This window comes from Cryptomeria japonica, chromosome 5 (assembly GCF_030272615.1).
Source record: "Cryptomeria japonica chromosome 5, Sugi_1.0, whole genome shotgun sequence".
NCBI classification, from domain to species: domain Eukaryota; kingdom Viridiplantae; phylum Streptophyta; class Pinopsida; order Cupressales; family Cupressaceae; genus Cryptomeria; species Cryptomeria japonica.
The window spans coordinates 830,594,467-830,618,019 of record NC_081409.1 but is presented as its reverse complement, the minus strand read 5'-3'; positions in this window follow the sequence as shown (position 1 = coordinate 830,618,019).

Sequence of the window (23,553 nt, the reverse complement as noted above, 5' to 3'; positions counted from 1 at the left end):
GAAAAATGGCTAATACATTTGTTCATAAAGATACTTTGGTTGGGAAACTATCTGCTTTTGAGCTTAAGGAATTTGGACCTTCTGGAGCTATGAAGACCGAACCTTCTTTTCATGTATCTACATTTACAACTGGTAAGAAAGATTGGAAAGCTTTATATGTAAAAGAATTAGAATATATGAAGAGAGAAGATGATGAGTTTGAGAAACTTGAAGCACTATTTGCTAGAAGAATACCGAAAGGACTGGTAGGAAGTAAGTATGAAGGAAAAGCACTTTTTAAATGTTTTGCATGCAATAAGATTGTTCATTTTGCATCTAGATGTCCTGAAAGAAATTCAAGATTTGAAGAAAGAGTTAAAAGATCATTTAAGCTTAACCTTGGATATCAGAACAAGTATAGATTCAAGAAAAACAGAGACAAATCATGCTACATAGCGGATGAGGAAGGCATTACTTATTCAAATGATGAATCAACAGAAGACTCTGCTAGTGGATCCGACAATGGGAAGGAATGGGTATTCCTGGCTATCAAGGAAGATGATCCAGCACTGGAAGAGAATGTACTTGAAGAGAAGGCACTTGCTACTAAAATTAAGGATAATGATGAATGGGTGATTGATAGTGGTTGTTCACATCATATGACTGGAGATAAAGGGAAGTTTTTGTCTTTGCAAGAATTTGATGATGGACTAGTTAGATTTAGAGATGACAAGGGATGTATGATTAAAGGAAAAGGAACTATATAATTGGATGGTAAGAAAAATACTGACAATGTTTATTATGTTGAAGGTTTGAAGCATAATCTTTTGACTATGGGACAATTGGTAGATAAGGGATTTCAATTACAGTTCAAGGATTGAAAATAAAAAATCATTACCAGATCTAGCTTGGAGACTGAAACCAGTACACAGACAAAAGGTAACATATTTCATTTAAACTCTGGTGAGAAGACATGTTTTATTACATAGATTGATGAGAGTTGGCTATGGCATAAAAGGTCGTGTCATGTAAATTTTGATTGCATTGTGAAGATTATTTCAACTAAGGTTGTTAGAGATATACCTAAGATTATGAAGCCCCATAATTCAGTATGTAAAGAATGTCAATTGGGTAAACAGGTCAGAACCTCTTTTAGGAGTATACAAGATAAATCAAATGATGTTCTTGATCTTATTCATACTGATTTATGTGGCCCTGCTAGAGTTAAAAGTTTTCATGGTGATAGATATTTCATACTAATAATTGATTATTATTTTAGAATGATGTGGGTTACTTTTTCGAGAGAAAAATCTAAAGAATTTGAAAATTTTAAAATCTTTAAGGCTAAGGTGGAAACTGAGATAGGATTGAAGATTAAATGTTTGAGATCAAATTGTGGTGGAGAATTCACATCCAATGAGTTAAATAACTTTTGTGACAAGAATGGTATAAGAAGAAAATTTTCTGCTCCCTAGACACCTCAGCAAAATGGAGTTGTGGAAAAGAAAAATAAAACTATCTTGGATGCTGCTAGAACAATGATGATGGAAGTTGATCTACCTCATATCTACTAGAGAGAAGTAGTGAGTACAATGGTTTATACATTCAACAAAGTACATATCAAAGTAGAAATTGGTAAGACACCTTATGCATTATGGTTCGGCAATACACCTAGAGTTAAGTATTTTAGAATTTTTGGTAGTAAATGTTATATTAGGAGAGATGATACTATTGGGAAATTTGATCCTAGAAGTGATGAAAGCATATTTCTTGGTTATTCTAATGAAATCAAAGCATATAGATGTTATAAAAAGAGATTGTAGAGAATTGTGGAGAGTGCTAATGTCAAAGTAAATGACCTAAACAAAATTCAAATCAGATTTTACAAGAAGGAACCAATAGTGGAAATGATTATAGATGAACCGATAGCACCTTTACTAGAACAAAGAGTTGAACCAGTTACTCTGGAAACATAAGAAAATTCTACAGTAACTGAAGAATAGGGAAGAGGAATAGAGAGTCAGAAGACTCCTAGGTATGTGAGATTGAATCATTCTTAAGATTAAATCATTGCGGATAAGAGCAATGGAGTGATGACAAGAAGAAGACTAACAACTAATGAGGTATGTTTAATTTCACAAGTTGAACCGGTATCAGTAATTGAGGCATGTAAAGATAAAAATTGGTTATTTGCTATGGAAGAAGGATTAGATAAGATTGAGAAAAATAACACATGGACTTTGGTTCCTCGGCCTAAAAATAAAAATGTTATTGAAACTAAATGGGTTTATACGAATAAATTGAATGAGGATGGTCAAGTTATAAGGAATAAGGCTAGATTGGCTTGTAAAGGATATTCTCAAAAGGAAGGAATTGATTATTGAGAGACTTTTACACTGGTAGCTAGGATTGAAGCTGTAAGATTATTTCTTGCCTATGTTGCTTATAAAAACTATAAGGTTTATGAAATGGATGTTAAATGTGCATTCTTGAATGGGGATCTTGAGGGTAAGTGCACCAAGATGGTGAACAGAAAAGTGGCCACATTCCAAAAATAAATAAAAAATTTCATAACCCGTGTGGGTTCTAAAATTTCAAAAACGTGCTAGGCTTGGTAACACCAAGCCTAGAGAAAAAAGAATAAAAAAAACAAAAGTTCCTCAAAACCCATATGGGTTTTGAGGAACATTTTTTTTAAATAAATTTTTTTAAAGTTTCTCAAAACCCGTACAGGTTTTGAGAAAATATTTATTTTGTTTAGGCCACAGATTTTGGCCATTTTCAATGCCAAAACCCATGAAACAACAGCAAGGAGAAGCCAAAAAAAGCATCGACCCTGCATGGGTTTGCAACTATTTTTTATTTTCCCATCATTGAAAGCAATTTTCAACAATGGCACCCCGTCGAATAGGTAAGATTTGATTTGTTTCATTATTTTTATTTGAATTTTAATTAAATTAGGGTTTTTTAATTGATTTAAATTTTGTTTTTATTAATTTGATGCCAGATTCTTCAAGCAATCCCCAAAAACACAATAGAAAACAAAGACCTCCTCTTGCACAAGTAACATAAGAAAACCCTCAAAATCCTGAAAAATGCTACTCCTCAACAACCACCACCACCCCAAAACCCTCCACATCCTCCATTAGATCATGTAGATGCCACACAAGAGGATCTTATCAATCACCTTACACAAAATAGTGCCCAAATTTCTATATTGGTGAATAGGTCGAGGACCTCTAGGCTTGAGCACCACTCAACCCTTGCCAGAACACTAGAAACAATGGCTAATAGTGCAAATGAGGTATCTAGGGAGGTTACAAAATGGGGTTCATGGAGGGATAGATGTTGAACATTTTATGCGGATGCCAGGTTGTCATATGATCAAGTGAAGAAAAAGGGCATAGTTAAAGCTAACATATGTGCTCTTTTCACTGATCATGTTACCAGTAACAACCTAGAACTAAATAGGACTCAGTTTCCTATACATTGGTGTGTTCATGCTAGGTTGAAAGATGCTTTTTGGAATAGGTGGTATATGGTCTTTGACCAACCACCTTGTAATAATTGGGAGGTTCCTCTATATTTTTTGAGAAAATTGTATTGTGAGTTTATCCTCGGTGAGAAGTCGAATTACTTTGACATCCAACAATTTCATGGTAAAGGGAGAGGCTCTGCGCAAGATAGACCTAGGGCCCATAGGGTGGTAGATCCACAACATAGGAGGCATAAAACTCCTAAAACCATGGTTCATGTCACTATCCCTATATCCTTGAAGGAGTCTATGGAATTACAAACTCTTCAGGCAGATGCATCATTGACTGATGTCACTGTTCAGCATGGCACACAGCTGGTCAGAGCAGAAGATGTACCAGCACCTGTAGCACCTACTTCATCAGTGACACCTCCTTCATCAACAACACCTCCATCCTCAGTAGCACCTCCTTCATTAGCAAAACCTCATGCATCATTTGGCACGAGCCAACCCATTCAACATATGTGCCCCACTTGTGAGGGTGTATTTTCTAGTGTAGACACTAACATGGACAAGGATGGTGGGACATCTCATTCATGTACATGTTGCAGAGTAGATGACATGCTTCCACTGTAGAGGATGTTGCCCTCATCGATGAACTACTCAATATGTTGTACCCTCTCTATCAGACACAGGTGCGTTTAATTCTGTTTATGACATGTTATCAATTAAGTGACCAAATCTTATAAAAAGAAATGAATTTTTATTTTTAGAAGAATTTAAAGTGACATATAAATAAAATGCAATGTAGTGTGCAATAGGTAGTGGGATTACACCACATACTGTTCAGTTGCCTCCACGGTCATGAGTAGTTTCACCACCTGAGCTAAAGATTTGTAAATTTATTAAAAATATAATAATACATTGGATTCAAAATATATTTTGTTAATTATATGTATCACTACTTGATATTTTGTAGGGCTTATCAGTAGCTGAGATGTCCCAACTTGATAATATCATGCTTTCAGCCATTGACTTTGGCCAAGATAGCCATGCGTTACCATTTAGATTTATATATTTTTGACTTAAGTGATATATTAAATACATGCTCTTTTCCCTTATGTTAATTTTTTTCCATTAGTTTACCCCACCTGCCTCAAGGACATCTAATGTTAGAAAGCCATCCTCTAGCACTTTGAGGTAGAAAAAGATATCCTCTTAGACACCCAAATGACAGTAGGTAATTCACTACTGTGTGAGCTTGAATTTCATCCTTAGAATGTTACCTGTAATAAGTTAGTTTCACAAAATACAATGGAAATGCATACAGGAAATAAAAAATCCACCAATGAAACTACATGAAATACATACTAAAACAAAACATTATTTTACCTTCATGGCTTATGTCTCATCGTGTCCTAACTCCATTGTTCCTGGTTGCAAATGGTGTGCTCTTAGACAATGCATTGTTGGCTTCCAAGATGGCATATGAAGAATGGACTGATAACTTGTAGTTAACTGATAGTATGATATGCAAAGCTACATGATTATGCTAAAATGATAATGTTATATGATTATATTGCTAAAATGATAATGCTATATGCTAATTGCTTCAAAAACTCATGGATGCATATGATTGATTGAAAACTATTTTGAAGACTAACTCTCTCAACTGAAGCTCTTGATTTTATAGACTTTGAGAGGATAAGATGATGTGGCTCAAATCAAAGGTCATGGTCAGATCTACAGATTTGAATGGCTATGAGCAAAGGTGAAGGTTGAGAGAAAGGGGGAAGAAGAAGACAAGTGTCACTCATCTCACCTTGACTAGGTTGTTGACTGAGAGAATCTAGGGATGGTTGGAGGAAATTTAGGCATGAGAGGACAAGTGGACTCAAGTCCTTCCTAAGATGTAGGGGGTGTTGGAGAGAATATAGGAAATGGTTATGAAATATGTGTATGTACACAATTTTCATTAAGTTTGGAAGTTGGAGATAAATGATAAATTAATATTTAAGAAATATTAATTTCCTTAGCCACATGTTCGATGAGTTGGCAAAGGGAAGATGAAGTGGAGATGGAGGGTGAGTTGGAAAAGAAAGATTAAATAATTTAGGAATTATTTAATATTTGAGACTATAGGATAGGAGAATAACTATTAAATACTAGATATTTAATTGTTTGGAGGAGATAATTAAATATGAGATATTTGATTAACTTGGTTAGAGGAATAATTAAATATTAGATATTTAATTAATTAGAAGAATAGGATAAATGAATTAATTAATAAAATATTAATTAATAGAAAGACATGAAAATGAATTAAATAAATTAATCTTTTTAAATTAACTATTTAATAGAAGAATAATTATTAAATAAATATAAAATATTTATTTAATTGCTCATAGCCATTTTTATGTGTATACATTTTGCCCCTCTTTGAAATAATGTCAAGACAACATTGTTTCAAAGATTAAATCAAGTCTCGATAATGCGCCTGATGAAGATGAAAATCTTGATTGTATGCCCCAAATACTGATTTTTAGATATTGATTTGATGATGATGCCCCCTTGGGAGATCATTTGTGCATTAAAGGCATGGATGATCTCTTTATAGAAGAAGAATGATATATGAAAGATAGATGAGTGAATAGATTGTAGATTGATAAGATGAATTAGATTGATAAGATTGATTGGATTGAGATCAAGTCTGGTTTCAGGAAGTACACATCCCATATAAGACAAAAGATGATCAAAATGTCTGGTTTCAGGAAAGATACATTCTATATAAGACATGATAGATGATCAAAACATCTGGTATTAGGAAAGATACATCCTGTATAAGACATGATAAATGATCAAAACATCTGGTTTTAGGAAAGATACATTATGTATAAGACTTGATAGATGATAGTTGAATGAATGATGAAGATATTAAATTGAAGAATGATTCCATTGGATGATGATGCTGGTGCTGGTGATGCAGGTGATCCAGTTGTTAGACCCACACACTTGAGAGGCAGTCATGATTCTTGACTTGATTTGTATTGATGGGACTTTTTACATTATTGATTTTTTTTTTGATATCATTGTATACTTGGACAATTTTAATTGTTTTTTATGATGATTCTATATGTAGACATGGACTCTATATGATGATGATGATGCTTTATATGCATGTTACTCTATGTGATGATGATGATTTATGCTTTGATGATCTATATGCTTTGATTATATGGATGATGTTTCTTTATGCATGTTTTTTCTATTTGATGATGATATGGATGCACTGATTATGATCACTATTTTAAATGATGAAAATGCAATGATCTATACGGAATGCAAATGAATGATTGATTTGTTTTTAATGATGCAAATGATCTACATGAAATGTTTTTGATTTTTTATATGTAATGTTTATGATGATTATGAATCTAAGTGCAAAGATGCAACTAAATGATCGTTATAAAAATGATAATGCAAATAACAATGATGATACACTACATGATAAATGAGATGCACGCTTTTAAATGCAAACTAATGCAATGATAAAATGCAACTAAATGAAATGAATGGTGATTAAAATGCACCTACAAAGATTAAATGCAAATTATTTTTGTTTGTCCAAGAATACTCAATCTTTATTTATGACCGTTGATATGTTAATGAAATGATATGCTTATAATGCAACTTGATGATGAATGCTTATAATGTAGATGAATAATCAGCTAATGAAATGATCTAACTAAAAATTGTACTGCCATTCTTCATATGTGATCTTCTAACAGTGCTTGATTTCATCATTGAGCTTTCAAATGTTGTAAGAAAATACAAGCAACTTGACATAATGATTCAAGATGACCTGAGTATTCCTTACATGGATTTTGATATAGCAAGTTAATACAAGCAGCTTGATATAATGGATCAAGTTGACCTGAGTATTGCTTGCAGAATAGACAAGGAGTATCTCCTTTCATGCATGACTTGGAACGTCCTCCTTGATCTTTTTCCAATCATAGCCTGAGACAAGTTCATACTGTAGTAAGAGATAAACCACAGACAGCAATCAAAGAAAATAATCATGCCCATCATAGATTCTCTAGTCATGGACATCCTTGAGTTGCATAGAGTACATGATTAGCAATAAAATCAAGATATAAACACTGAACCTTGTATGTCATTCACATGTTCTAATGGTCATTAACTGATATAATCATCTTAATGAATGATCTTTGATAATCCTTTATATCTTGCTAGTTGATTCTTCATGTTCTAAGTTTGACGATTCAGTTGTTATGAAATGCCTTGATTTTTGTTGCTTTGTTGCTTTTTATCTAGTTCAAAACCCTAGGTGTTTTTGGTTTTCTATGTTTTTTGAATGTTTTTGGATTTTCAAAGATTCAAAAGATCACCTTAGCAAAAGGAAATAGGATTTTGCCCTCAGTGGAAACAAAAATTTATTATGGATGTATGAATTGATCAAGATCCAAACCACGACGGGATACAAAAAAATGATTTTGATAAAATCTAGGACATTAACTACAACAAGTGTGTCAAAGATTAACAACTGTTGGTAAGCTGCATATTTCTTGCTAAATGGTTTAGAGCAATGGATGTGAAAGACAAAATGGATAAGCTAGTGATAGATAGCAATGATAGATGTGATAGGATGGAGTGGATAGGTGCGCAAAGAAATCTCATAGATGGAGGAACTCACATTTTAGATAACACCTATTTACCAGGTTTTCACCATCTAAATTTATTGCATTTTTTGGATTTTATATGCTTTTTATTGATTTTTTTTTCAGGACTTTATATGCTTTTTATTGGTCTTTTTAGTACTTTATATGCTTTTTTATTGATTTTTTTTAGGAATTTATATCTCAAGCATAGAATTTCTTGAGATGGATAGAATTGATAGGTTCATCAAACCAATCACCTTCAGGGGTAGATAACTTGTATGCTCTGGATCCATATGTTGCTACTATGACAAAAGGTCCTAGCCAATTTGGTTCAAATTTTCCCTTCTTTTCTCGGTCTTGTTGATTTCTTGGATTCTCCCTCAGAACTATAACTCCAATCTAGAAAATATGCAGCTTGACTCTATGGTTATAGATTCTTGCCATTCTTTGTTGGTATACTTTCAAATGTTCTGTTGCATTTTGGCAACGTTCCTGAATCAATTCTAGTTCTTGGAGTCGAGAGACTCGTTGTTCTTCTTCTAGTATAAGACCATGCAAGGATACACGTAGAGAAGGTATCTCTACTTCTATAGGTAATATAGCTTCTAATCCATATACCAAACAATATGGAGTTGCCCTTGTTGGAGTGCGGATGCTAGTTTGGTATGCCTAAAGAGCAGGATTTAGTTGAATGTGTCAGTCTTTTCTAGCTTCATTTATTGTTTTCTTCAAGATTTTCAAGATAGTTTTGTTTGATGCCTCGACTTGACCATTTCCAAATGGATAATCTGGAGTAGAGAACCTATGTTGGATATGAAACTATTCACATAGTTCTTTCACATCTTGTTTTTTGAATGGCCTTCCATTATCAGTGATAATGGTCATAGGAACGCCATAGCGACAGATTATATAATTCAAGATGAATGATGATATTTTTTTTCTTGTCACTGTTGTTAAAGGCACTGCTTCAATCCACTTAGTAAAATATTCAGTAGCTATCAAAATGAACTTATGTCCATTAGAAGATGAGGGATTGATCTTTCCTACCAAATCAGGGCCCCATTGTGAAAATGGCCATGATCCTGTCATAGGATATAACTCGTGCTGGTGCATGGATTAGATTTCAATGGATTTGACACTGTTTACATTTTCTAGCATAGGTGAATGAATCTCTTTCCATAGTAGGCCAAAAATAGCCCATATGGATAAGTTTCTTAGCCAATGTTAAACCACTTGAGTGTGTACACCTATATAGGATATTAGCAATAATGGTATAGCGAGAGGATTGATGGATAAAGTTTCTTCATTGATTACGAGATATTTCTAGAGGAAGGATATGATCTTTCAAATATTGGTAGGTTTGACCATATAAGGATTCACTGGTTCTTGATATATGGAAAATTTGATAGATATGTTGGGATTGGATGGTAGGGGTTAAGATATCTTCCACGAGAAATTTGTAACGATGTTTATTCTCTATATTTTGCAAGAGAGATTCTATTGTAGCCATTGCATCTGCTGCTTTATTCTCATTTCTGGGAATCTGGGTGAATGTGATTTCTTTAAAGTGTCTTTTAAATTCCTCTATTAGCTATTTGTATGGCATAAGCTTATCATCCTTTGTTTGATATTCATCATTTATTTGATTTATGACAAGTTGTGAATCACCATAGACATGTAGTTCTTTGACATTCCATTCAATGGCCATTTTGAGCCCTATAGCCAATGCTTCATACTCTGCAGTATTATTGGTGCATGGAAATCGTAGTCTATATGATTTCAAAATTGTGTGTCCTTGAGGTGTGATGAAAAAGATTCCTGCACCTGATCCATATTGAGTATAAGAACCATCAAAGTACAATTCCCAAAATTTTGTACTTATTGTCAAATATCTACATCAGGAAATTCGATGTGCAAAGGCATGTTATTTTGTAAACGTGCATTAGCCAATTGATCAGTGATGACTTGTCCCTTGATAGCTTTCTGGTCAACATATTCTATGTCAAATTCACTCAGTATCATAACCCATTTGGCTAGTCTCCCTATCAATGTTGACTTGCTCAACAAATATTTGAGAGGATCTATCTTTTCTATTAGTTTCACAGAATGAATCAACATATAATGTCGTAGCTTCTGAGTGAAAAATACAACTTCTAGACATATCTTTTCAATTGAGGAATAATTTAATTCATAGCCAACAAGCATTCTACTGATATAGTAAACTGATCTTTCTTTTCCTTCATCATCATGTTGGGCTAGGGGAGTTCCTAATGATACACTTGTTGCTGAGACATAGAGTAACAATGATTTCCCTTTGGTTGGTGATATAAGTACTGGAGGACTAATAAGATATTCTTTTATTTGCAAGAAAGCTTCTTCACATTTTAGATCGCATTTGAATGGAATATTTTTATGTAGAAGATGGGTAAATGGAAGACACCTATCGGCCAACTGAGAAACAAATCTCCTAATTGATTGCAACCTTCATTGTAAAGATCACAATTGACTTATGTTCTTGGGTGACTCCATCTCCATTATAGCTTTAACTTTTCTAGGATCAACTTCAATGCCACGAGCTAATATAATGTATCCAAGGAGCTTTCCAAAGGTTACTCCAAATGCACATTTCTTTGGATTTAATCTCAATTGATATCTTTCCAGCTTGTCAAAAATCTTGCTTAAAATGTTCAAATGTTCTTTTCTTGTGTGAGATTTTGCAAGTATGTCATCGAAATAATCTTCCATGAATGTATGCATCATGTCAAGAAAAATTGTCATCATAGCCCTTTGATAAGTCACTCCTGCATTCTTAAGCCCAAATGGCATAACATTCCAGTAGTAAATTCCCCATGCACATGTGAAAGCTATCTTCTCTTGATCTTCAGGTGTGATTCTTATTTGATTATATCCTAAGAAGCCATCCATTAATGAAAACATCTCATGGCCTGCTGATAAGTCCACTATGATATCTATGTTTGGTAAGGGGAAATCATCTTTTGGACATGCTTTATTTAGATCTCTAAAATCTGTGCAGACTCTTATGCTCTTATCTAGTTTTTATACTGGTACAATACTTGAGACCCATTTTTGATAAGCAACTAGTCTTATGAAACCCACTTCTAATAGCTTCTTGAGCTCGGTTTTGACAAGGAGAGCAATATGCATATGCATCTTTCTTAGCTTTTTCTTAACAATTTTTTCTTTTAAATCCACATTAAGATGATGCATGATAAGGTCTGGGTTAAGTCCTAGCATATCTACATAAGACCAAGCAAAATTTATTTGTCTTTGCTTGAAGAATTCCATGTACTTTTCCTCTCTCTTTCTGATAATGAGGCAGCAAAATGAAGTATTTTAGGATTTTTTGATGTATCAATGTTTACTCCTTCTGTTGGTTGTATTAGGATAGCAGATCTCTCTTGAAAATATGCAGGAAAAATGTCAAACTTTCCATCTTCTGGTGCCTCTAGGAGGTTTTCACCATCAGATACGCCCTTTGTTTTCTCTTTTGATTGATCTAATGTTGCCATGAAATGGTTTTCAACAATAGGTCTCTTTCCTTATTTTATTTCACTTTTGTGACAGAAAGTTTGGCATTCTCCTGATTATGAGAAACATCACTTGATTCTGCAATGGAAGATATCTTAGGATGGATGGGTTCAACAATGTTAAGGTACATGGCTAAGTCATGATCATTGGAAAAGACATTTAGTTCGGGGTTGTCTAAATTATCCCAATCAATTAGTTCACGATGCAAAAGGGGTAAATCATAATCACTGTCATCATTAGGTGTTTCAATGTTCATGACATAATGATCATAGCTTGGCGTAGAATAAATATTGTCATAGATTAAATGTTTGTGAGAATTGTCTTTCTCAAGCATTTCCGAATTAGTCTTAACAAGATTAATATTAGCATTTGGTAGTTCACACTCAAGTGGTCCTTTAACTAACGTTTGTCCCTTAAATGAATGGATTATATCAATGCACACATCTTTGATACTGCAAATTCCTTCTTGATTGACCTCATTTGCATTTTGGAGTTGACATATTTGTGCACATGATGAAGTAGATTCTTTTAATAGATTTTGTCTCTTTTCAAACTCAACTTCTTCTGGACTAATAGTTAGTCCAACTTGACTATCCCTTAGCTCTTCCATGGTTCTTCCATATCTGATCCATGTTTGCGCTTCCTATGGAATTGCTTCTCTGTCTTTGTCATTTCCTTTCCTTTTTGCATATGCTTCTTTTCTCTAGATTCTGAGTTTTTCTTGCTTTCTTTCTAACTTCATCTTTTGTTCTGCTATAGACAAGTCTTCTTTCATGATATCTACTTGATCTTCATTATGTTCTTTACTTGATGTAGTGGATAAGACATTTGGACTCCATTCATACTCATTGGAGTCTATTTTTGAATCCTGATCCAAGATTACTGCACTATACCATATTGGAATGCCGTATGGTGCAAAGAGTTCTCTAATTTCTGCCATCTCTATTTTTTTTCACTTCTGGAATATCTTGTGAAGATTTTGCCTTTGTTTTTATTTTCAAAACTTGTTGATAAGTTTTTTCTTCACCTTGGATGATGATCTCCTCCTCTTTCTTTTCATGTTCTTCTTGCTTCTTTTGTTTATTGGTTACTGTTTCGGCTGCTTGATGTAGCTTTTCTTGCCAATTTTCTTCTTTAGAAACTGATTTCTTTCTCCATTTTTGTTGTTGATGATTATGTTGCTTTTAATTAGACTTCAAATATCCTAGCCCAGAATTATCTTATATGGATTGTGATTGTGGACAAATAGGTTTTGAAATACCTTGATGTTGCTTACCAATTGGTCCTTTTCCTTCATATCCCATTTTTTGCATGATTTCATATCCTTTGCCATATTGTTTTATGGGAATATTGACTTTTGTTGTTGTTGCTATAGTTTTATCTTCATCTTTGTATAACCAACCAAGAATGTCTTTGTCTTCATTTTCCTCTTCAAGAGTTCCAGCACTAACAAAGGTTCCTTTAAGCATATGTTTTGATTTTCCCCATTCCTTCATCATTTAACTTGAGCTTTTCTTCAAAAGTTTCCCATAACTTTTCTTGAATTTCTTTAGTAGGATATATTGATTCTCTATTATGTGGAACTCTTGGATCTTGTGTTGGCTTCAAATTATTGCAATATTGACTAGAATCTACAATTATAGTGATTTATTTTCCTTCATGAGGAAATTTTACACATTGATGATATGTAGAAGGAACTACTTGCATCTTGTGAATCCATGGTCTTCCCAGAAGAATATTGTAGGAGAGGTTCAAATCCAAAACTTGACACAATGTATCCTTTTCCATAGGTCCTATTTTTATTGGTAGCACAACAGTCCCTTTAGAAGAATGTTCTGCTTCATCATAAGCCTTGATGGTTATTTTCTTTTTCGGGTCTATTGCATTCTCTGAATATCCCAAAGCTTTTATCAAACTTAATGCACAAATGTTTAATCCAGCTCCTCCATCTATAAGCACACGTTTGACATGACTTTTATTTATGGAGACTTCAACATGTAAGGGAGCATTGTGAGGATGTTGCAAGGATGCATCATCATTTTCAAAAAATGATAAGCAATGAGGAGCTATGAGGTGTCCTACCATATTTTGGAACTGATCTATATCCAAATCTTTTGAAACTGTTGTTTCCTCTAAAGCTTTCTCCAAAATGTCCTTATGCATAGTTGAAATCTTGAGAAGTTCCAGAATTGATATTTGAGTGGGTATTCATTGTAATTGCTCTACTAAAATGTATTGTTGTGGATTGGGTGTTGGGTCTTTTTCTATACTTGGAAAGGTAACCTTTGCTTTGCTTCTCGTGATAACATTGATTGGTTTAGAAGATGAATTTTTGTTAACAATAATCACATTCACTACATCATCGTATGTATAAGTGTAATTCACCTTGGTTTTTCCTTTGTCATTTTTTAATTGGGACAATTCGCCTTTGTCATAATTTGGGAGTGGAGTTTTGAAAGCCAAGTGTGATTCGTTTGTTTTATGGCTATCCACTATAATGGTTCCTTTATTGATTAGATCTTGGATAAGGTGTTTCAATCTCTAACAATCATTTGTTAGGTGTCCTTTATTCTGATGATAGTTACAAAAATGATTGTCATTCCACCAATTGGGCTTGACTGGTGGTTCATAACTTCTTGCTTTTGGCAAAACAATCAATTTATTAGCAAGTAAAGTTTTTAGAAATGATTCTAAATATTCTCCAATGTTTGTGAATTTTCTTCATGGATTGGAGAAAAAGGACTTCGCTTTGTTTCTTTCTGGATTGTTATTTCTTGGGTTTTGACTTGATAGATTGAAAATTGGTTATTGTTGTTTTGTATTACTATTATCGTCATTCCCTTCATTGCTGACATTCCTATTATTTGACCAGAACTTGGGTTTGTCATTGTTGTATGAATTATTGTAAATTTTTAGTTCTCCTTTCTTTACCATTGTGTTCTCTATTTTTAGTCCATTCTCAATCATTTTGGCAAAAGAGGGAGGACATTGCATCCTTAGTCGATAACTCATTTCACTGATAAGATTATCAATGAATATGTCCATTTTTTCTTGATCATGTACATCTTGAGGATACTTATTAAACATGCATTTCCATCATTGTAAGAAAATCATAAAGGATTCACCATTCTTTTGTTTAACATTGCAAAGATCTAGCATCGTTATTTCATTCCTTATATTGTAGGAATATTGTGAAACAAACCTATTCACAAGTTCTTCAAAGGATTTGATTCTAGATGGTAATCTTGAAAACCACTCCATTGATTGTCCATTTAAACTCCTAGGAAAAAGACGCATAAAGTAAGTTTCATCATGATCAAATTCCATGCTCATAGTACAAAACTCCCTAATGTGATCTTGAGGATCAGATCTTCCATCGTATTTGTCATATTTAGGAATCTCGCAATGTTGAGAAAATGGTATCATATTCAGATTTTTATCAAAAGGATATGGGCATATATCTTCTAATGAATATTTATTGGAGCTTGTCCCATTTTGCATGTCTTGTATTTGTTGTTGAAGATTTTGTATTTGTTGAGTAAGGTTTGATAAGGGATTATCTACATAGTTTCTTCTTGTTTCTTCGTGAGTCTTTTTGTCACTATGCTCTTTTCTTTTATCATCCCTTTCTTTCCTTGTTTCTCCGTTACTTTCTTTGTTTATGTCCTCGTTATTTGGATCATTTGTGTTTTGGGTGTTACTTGTCTCTGCATCTTGTTTCAAGCTTTCCATGTTAAAGTCTTGTGGTAGTTTAGCTCTAGATTTCGCCAACATCAAGAGATATTTTTCTTTTTGTTTTGCCAACAATTTTTCCATTAGCCTATCAAATTTGAAATCTTGCTCAAGGTCTCTAATGGTGCTATTGACTGCTTCTTTGTCAACAAAGGTAAATCCAAAAGTGTGGAATATAGGAGTATCTTCTTCCTCCATTTGTTGTTGTTTTCTAAGTTGCTCGTGTTGGGCTCTAGTCCAAACTGGCATGTGATTATTTCAATGTTGTTGAAATTCCTAAAGGAAAAAGTCAATAGGTGATTATTGGTTTAGGAAGATATGCTTTGTTGATCTTACCACTATTGTTTGTTCATTGGGATAAAGCGTCTCTTTGTTGAAAGGCATGTCTTTGTAGAGTTTCATCATCAAATTTTGTACTGCAGCCATGTAAGTAGTGATGAAAATGGTGTAAGAATGTCCTATGTTTTAATAAGATCTTGCGATTGATATACAAGAATCTTATCCTTTTCTGAGTAGCTTTATAACTAGGTTTTCTTTTCTTAAGGTGATACTTAAAAGTCATATAAGCATTTGACAATTTCACAAGTTTGTTTGATTCCAAAGTTGGTGCAATTTTGGTTTTGATATAACCTAGGTTCAAAATAGGAAAGATATATCTAAGATTAGGAACCTAGTATGGATTTGATCAAGCTTTGTGATAGAGGATTTGATTATCCTGATGAGAAACTTGACAAAGATGTTGATTTTTGCACTTAAGATAGTTGAATCGATAGCTTGTTAAATGTTGATGTTTATAGAACCTTTTGAGTATAACTTGTTGGATTAGTAACCTAGTTGTTCGAGCTAATTTGAAAAGTATGTGATGGTTTAGAGACAAATCTACTTCAAGAATTATTTTGGTATTGATGTTTTGACACTTTGATTTTGGTCTAGTGTTTCAAGTGTTGAAAAGCTTTTGTATTACCCTTTTGATCAAACTTTTTCAGAAATTTGTTGAATTTTTGCTCCCTTGTAGATGATAATTTTTTTCAATTTTTGACCATTTGGAACATGTTACAGACATAGAAGACAGTGTTTAATAAACAAAATGCACAAGCAAGTGCAATCCCTATGGCAGGCCGAGACAATAGTTTTTGAATCCACATGGAGTTTCCCTCGAGGCTATGCTATTCACAACAGATATTTAGATGCTTGACCCCACTGGCTCCACCCTCGACACTCACTTCTTCGGGGCAGCCAAGCACCCATTTCCATGAAAACTCCCCATGGCAAACTTTATATCTCTACTACAAACCGTATGTATGTGAGTCACTTTAGAGGTCTAACCTCCTGCTCCAACAACTAGAAGGATTTTGGCAACTAGTACAAGTGGTTTTTAGTAAAGGCTTCCAGTCATGTGGCCATACATGCGGCACTTTCAACTCTATAAATAGAAAAGGTTCCCAACCTATAGAGGTTATGCTCCATAGGGTTTATGGGGAAACATAGTGTCGGTATGAACTTATCAGCACATGTCATTTGGGACTTTCATCACAAACATGATTTATTTATAGTAGATTGGAAGGACTCAGTATTAGCTTGTTTCCACTTTAGGTCATTCCCCTCTCACTGGCCCCCTTAAGGCAGCTCGGGAAGGCAGGCCCTCTAAAAGGATTTAATTGCTTGAAAGTAAAAAGAGTGTAAAAGAGCGGGTTTGTCTTTGTGGTCACCCAATTAAGGGGAGAGCATATACCTACCACTTTCGAGACACAGAATACAAGTGTTCTTTTTATCCTTTTCAAAGAAATTATTGGATAAATCCTATTTGGAGATGTTGCTCCAACAAGCATGGTGTTCATTTTAGCCCTTTTAAAAGTCTATGTGCAACTATTTTAGAGAAAATACCAAAAATGCAAGTTGCATGCTGTCAATTCATCTTCTTAGTTAAACTAGGTGAACAAGATATGATATATTACTTCCCAAATGAAGACTTTTAATTTGCTAGATGATAAAATGCATAAAATTTGCCTTAAATGTCATCCTACACACGCATGTTAGTAATCTAAAAAATCTGATTTCTTGGACATTCGGACCTGCAAGAAAATTTTGTCAGTTTTATAAACAAAAGCGCTAACCTAACATATGCACTATCTCTCTATTCAAAAGTGCTAACCTACAAATCAAAAGTGCTAACTTAGACTGCAAAAGCACTGCTTTCTGGATACAAAAGCATGATTTCTTTGACATATGCACTAACCTATGATGCAAATGCACGAACCTGTGATACAAATGCATGAAATTTAAGACATAAATGCTAACCTATATGACATATGTGCTAACCTATGATGCAAATGCATATTTTTTTAGATAAAAATGCTAACTTGCATGACACATGCGCTAACCTATGATGCAAATGTGCTAACCTATCGAACAAAAGCACTGTTAGAATTCACACATGCGTGAATCTTCATTACAAATGCATTGATTTAACTTTTTGCAAGATTTTTAAAGGTATATGTGAGGTCCTGCCCCATGGTGGGCACCAAAATGTGTGAGCTTGAATTTCATCCTCAGAATGTTATCTGTAATAAGTTAGTTTCACAAAATACAATAGAAATGCATATAGGAAATCCAAAATCCACCAATGAAACTACATGAAATACATACTAAAATAAAACATTATTTTACCTTCATGGCTTATGTCTCCCTGTGTCCTAACTCCATTGTTCCTAGTTGCAGATGGTGTGCTCTCAGACAATGCATTGTTGGCTTCCAAGATGGCATATGAAGAATGGACTGATAATTTGTAGTTAACTTCAATAGTATGATATGCAAAGCTACATGATTATGCTAAAATGATAATGCTATATGATTATATTGCTAAAATGATAATGCTATATGCTAATTGCTTCAAAAACTCATGAATGCATATGATTGATTGAAAACTATTTTGAAGACTAACTCTCTCAACTGAAGCTCTTGATTTTATAGACTTTGAGAGGATAAGATGATATGGCTCAAATCAACGGTCATGGTCAGATCTACAGATTTGAATGGCTATGAGCAAAGGTGAAGGTTGAGAGAAAGGGGGAAGGAGAAGACAAGTGTCACTCATCTCACCTTGACTGGGTTTCTAACTAAGAGAATCTAGGGATGGTTGGAGGAAATTTAGGCATGAGAGGACAAGTGGACTCAAGTCCTTCCTAAGATGTAGGGGGTGTTGGAGAGAATATAGGAAATGGTTATGAAATATGTGTATGTACACAATTTTCATTAAGTTTGGAAGTTGGAGATAAATGATAAATTAATATTTAAGAAATATGAATTTCCTTAGCCACATGTTCGATGAGTTGGCAAAGGGAAGATGAAGTGGAGATGGAGGGTGAGTTGGAAAAGAAAGATTAAATAATTTAGGAATTATTTAATATTTGAGACTATAGGATAGGAGAATAACTATTAAATATTAGATATTTAATTAATTAGAAGAATAGGATAAATGAATTAATTAATAAAATATTAATTAATAGAAAGACATGAAAATGAATTAAATAAATTAATCTTTTCAAATTAACTATTTAATAGAAGAATAATTATTAAATAAATATAAAATATTTATTTAATTGCTCATAGCCATTTTTATGTGTATACAACTACAATTTAAATTCAATTGTGTGTATTATGATTAAACGTGTATATGTAGATATTGATAAATGCACTTAATTTATTTGATCTATATATAGAAACATATGGGGTTTACAGAATTAATGAAGGCACCTAATGTCGATGAGGTTCAGCAGAGGGAAGAGGTGATATCTTCATATTCACTTTGGATTGCATTCTTGCTTGTTCTAAATAACTAAATCCTTTTATGTCTATATCATATGTTATCATTTTTCATATAGGAAATGATAATAGCTGCATCAGATTCGACTAGGCCTCCTAAGGTTACAGGAGAACTATACGAGGCTTTGGTGTGCATTTTTTCTACATATGTTAAAAATATTTGTTTTATCTAGTTTGTCAACAACTTTGGGTTATTAACTTGTATGATTGTCTTTAAACTATTACAGGCCCCTTCCAAACTTCCTACTGTTATTCTACCATTCCATTTCAATAGAATTCCTACACGTATATTATGGGATCCAATAAGACCAAGGTAAAAGGTATGTTTGTCTTAGATCAACTCCTTTTCACTAAGTGCACAACGGAGTTGAAACCGTCTAGTTAACTCCTTTTGGATCACTTACCATGGATATAGGAAATGGTCATAACTGATTCATCTATGACTTTGCCTTCTACGATCATAGCACATCCATCTGAGGCTCCGGTATGCTTTATTTTTTTAGTCTATTCATTTTTAGTTATTATGTGTTATTTGATATATATGTCATTAACATGTATTAATGTTGTTTTACCAGTTATAGCCTCCTATAGGACATCCCATGGATCCTCAGCCTCACTGAATTGCAGAAGACAAAGATGAGGTAATCAACATTTCAACTTCAAACAATTTAGAGTTCAGTATTTAGTTATTTTGATGCTATATTGAGAAAATATATCTAATTAGACATTTGAATTGTCCTTGTGCAGCCACCTATAGAGCCACCTACTACTTCGAAGAGGCTCAATTTTGATGATTTGCCACAGTCATAAATACCAATAGAGACATATAGTTATAGTTGTGGTCATTGAAGGACCAATTTTTTATATATTTGACATTTATATATGTATATATTGACTTTGAAAAACATGGCACATGCCACATTTTTGTAACTATTATTGATTTGGCATCTATGCCATTTTTTGATATATGTACACAATTATTGTTCATTTTGATATATATGAAACTTGATATTCCATCCAATTTGTTCACTGATATATATGAAACACGATATTCCTGAAACTTAGTTATTTGCTATTGAAATGTGATCAAATTTGTTAGTTGTGTATATGTCTTGAAATGTGATCCAATTTGTTCATTACTTGTAACTCATATGGCATATACTTTTAAACTATCTATTGCTCATATTGTGTATACCTAAGTATTAATACCGATAATGTTGATATTTTGTATTTTGATTGAGTGAATTTTCTTTGAGTCCTTCATGCATGAAGGGATTGGAGTGAAGTTATTATTTCATAAACTCATGCTTATGGAGTGAAGTTCATCATTTCATCACCTATAAAAGAAAAGTTGAAGTACTTATGGACAATCTATTTGAACCTGTGGGGTCATGTTGTTGCTACCTAAAAAATCCTATCTCGGTGTAAAGCGGAAAATCGCGATCGAACCCTAGTTGCTCTCCCCTCTTCCAACTCCAAGGAGAGAGAAGGGAGGTTCGCTAGGGTTGATGGTTTTTCACTTAGGGGAGAGACTTTACATTCAAAAGAGGGGTTGAAACTCACAAGATCCAATCCCACACAATGTAAGATTGGATGCTAAATGAATTTCAAGGGTTAAGACAGCAAGGCTACCCTCTTTTGTAAAGAATGTTGATAGAAAGATTAAGCTAAGGAATGCATAGAAAGTGATAAAGATTCACTTATAAACTAAGTTCGAGTTATAGAATGAAGCTGCGGACCTGGAATTAGCAGTAAAATGTCGATACGGCGCTGTCCTGCAAATTTGAGCAAAAGTTGTCGGGACGATGGCGCCCGACGCCACGGTCCTCCGAAAAATCCGCGAAACGAAGGGGGATTTGTTCGTCTCTGCACAAGGATTCCAGATCTTTAATTTCAGCCGTGTACCTGCAACCTACACACAGAAAAGAAAAGACGATTGGGGGGTTAGGGATTAGGGGTTTGCCTTTAGGTCAAACCCCGGTTTTGGAATTAACCAAGAAATGAGCAAGTGTTGTAAATGTAAATGACTATAATGTAAAACAAGTACTAATACCTTGTTCTAAGGATGTTTGTATCCTTATGTGCGAAGGTTTAGATGTTGTATATTGTTGTATGGTAGCATGTAGTATGTGATCTCCTCTTCAATGGTTGAATCCTTGTCTTGAATGCAACACTTAGCCTTGAATGGAGACTTGAAATGATCAATTGCTTGAATGCTTTGAATGTTTGAGTATAGTTTCCACTCCTTTTCCATCATATTCTCACTTATGTCAAATGAGAGAGAAAAATGTAGTTTATATACTTGTCATTTAGGGCTGATAGATTGATTTTCCTGACCTTAGGCCGACCAGGGAATGTAATTTCCAAATTGCAAACAAAAAGACCCGAGACCCCTTAGGAGACCGGGCCCAAAATAGGACCCAGGGACCAGGGCACTGGGCGCCCTGGTCCTGGAGGACCAGGGTGTTGGGCGCTCTAGTCCCACCTCCCGGGGCAGCAGGGTGCAAGGAGGTTCAGGCCAGGGTGCATGAAAAATGCAGTTTTCAATGTCGTGAGCAAGTTTCGGGGTCTCCATTCAGGTTGTGTGTTGCATCACCATCGTGAAGACCGAAATGCAGTCGAAATTGCAAGTGTCACAATTTTAGGATGCTACATTTAGCCCCCACTTTAGCAGGAGTATGTATGCTCATACTTCCGGTAAAGTACAAGGAAACAACATTGAAAGACTTTCACCATGTCAAGGAGGCAAGATACACCAAGCCCCCAGTAGACTAAGGATCTTACGACTTCGATTGACAAAGTAAAAGGGAAGATCATGATGGAGAACCATGACTATCAGTAGTAAGGTTCCCTCACTATGAGTCATGCAAGAGAAATACCGAAAATTTTCAAGGCAAAGCTAAGTTTGCCAAGAAATTTTCAAGTATCTTGAAAGGAATAGTCAGGGTGTATGCCCCCCTACGTTAAAGCGATCGCACACGCCTCAACGGGGGTGATTGTTTTAACGTAGTGATACACATAAGAAATGAGAAAGGAAAGGAACACGTTATCACAAGGATTTAGCCCCCAAGTGTGAGATAAACCCAAGGATAATAGACACAAAACACAAAGCACAAGGTGACTTCGCTTTCCTCGGGGTCAGTATGTTGTATGATAAGTCATGTATATATCATATGTATGTATGCATAATTGTTCTTCATTCCCCAATCAAGGAAGGTCACCTAGAAGAAGGGAACACATGTGTCTTTTGAGTCAACATGAGAGAGACCAAAAGAGATCTCAATGCTTTGCATCATCCTCAAGTAGACAACACTAAGGACGACAAATAGAAGAATGAGAATAACATATAGAAGAAGTAACAAAAGAGAGGAGGAGAGAATCTGCTATGCTAATGAAACTAGTCTAGCACGTCATCTACCCCCCGATCTTGCTAATCAATGTTTCAGGAAGGCAGGGAACACGCTAGAGGAGGAACATCCAACACAGCAGATGGAGCTATCACAAGATCCAAACAAGGGCTATGTTCATGTTCCGAGCCACATTGTTCTTGTCTAGGAGCTAGGATAAGTGCTTTAGAAAATTCATTAGATAAATGGTTATCAATATCAACAAGTTCATATTCACTATCAGAAGCAAGAGAGGTAACATTTTCATCATGAATAACATTTTCATCAAGATCATCATCAAGATTTATAAAAATAGGATCTTTAACTCGCACAGGATCAAGACCATCATGCATCTTATGTTTAGGAGATTTAGGCTCAATGTCCGGCTGAGGAGAAAATGGAATAATGCTTGTTGAAGGTGTTTTTGGAGATTGTAAAGTTTGAAAAGCGGCTATTTGAGCCCTAAGACGACGCTTTCGTCGGCATTCACATGCAGATCGATTTCGTTTAGTCTTAGTAGGAAGTGGAGAAGATTGAGGAGGAGGAATGTTCTCATCCTTATCACTTGGGTGTTTAGGTTGTGGTCTCTTAGGTTGGATAATAGGAGAAGAAGAAGGTCTCTTCTCTCTATAAAAAGGAGGAGGAACTGCTCCATATAAAGGAGGAATATTTGGTTTAGGGAGGAGACCAAGTCCATCATGATGAGGAGGTATAGGTCTACTCTTAGAAGGTTTATTAGGTATAGACATAGTCACATCCATGGGGACGGGTTGAGAATCTTCTTGAGGAAAGACATTAGTTTTATCTTTCAAAGGAAGAATTTCCTTCTCAAGAATGATAGGAATGTCAAGTTTAGGTGTTCTAGGTTCACTTAGAGATAAGATCATATCTGTTTTCCACTTTTGATAAGATTTGAATAGATGATCAC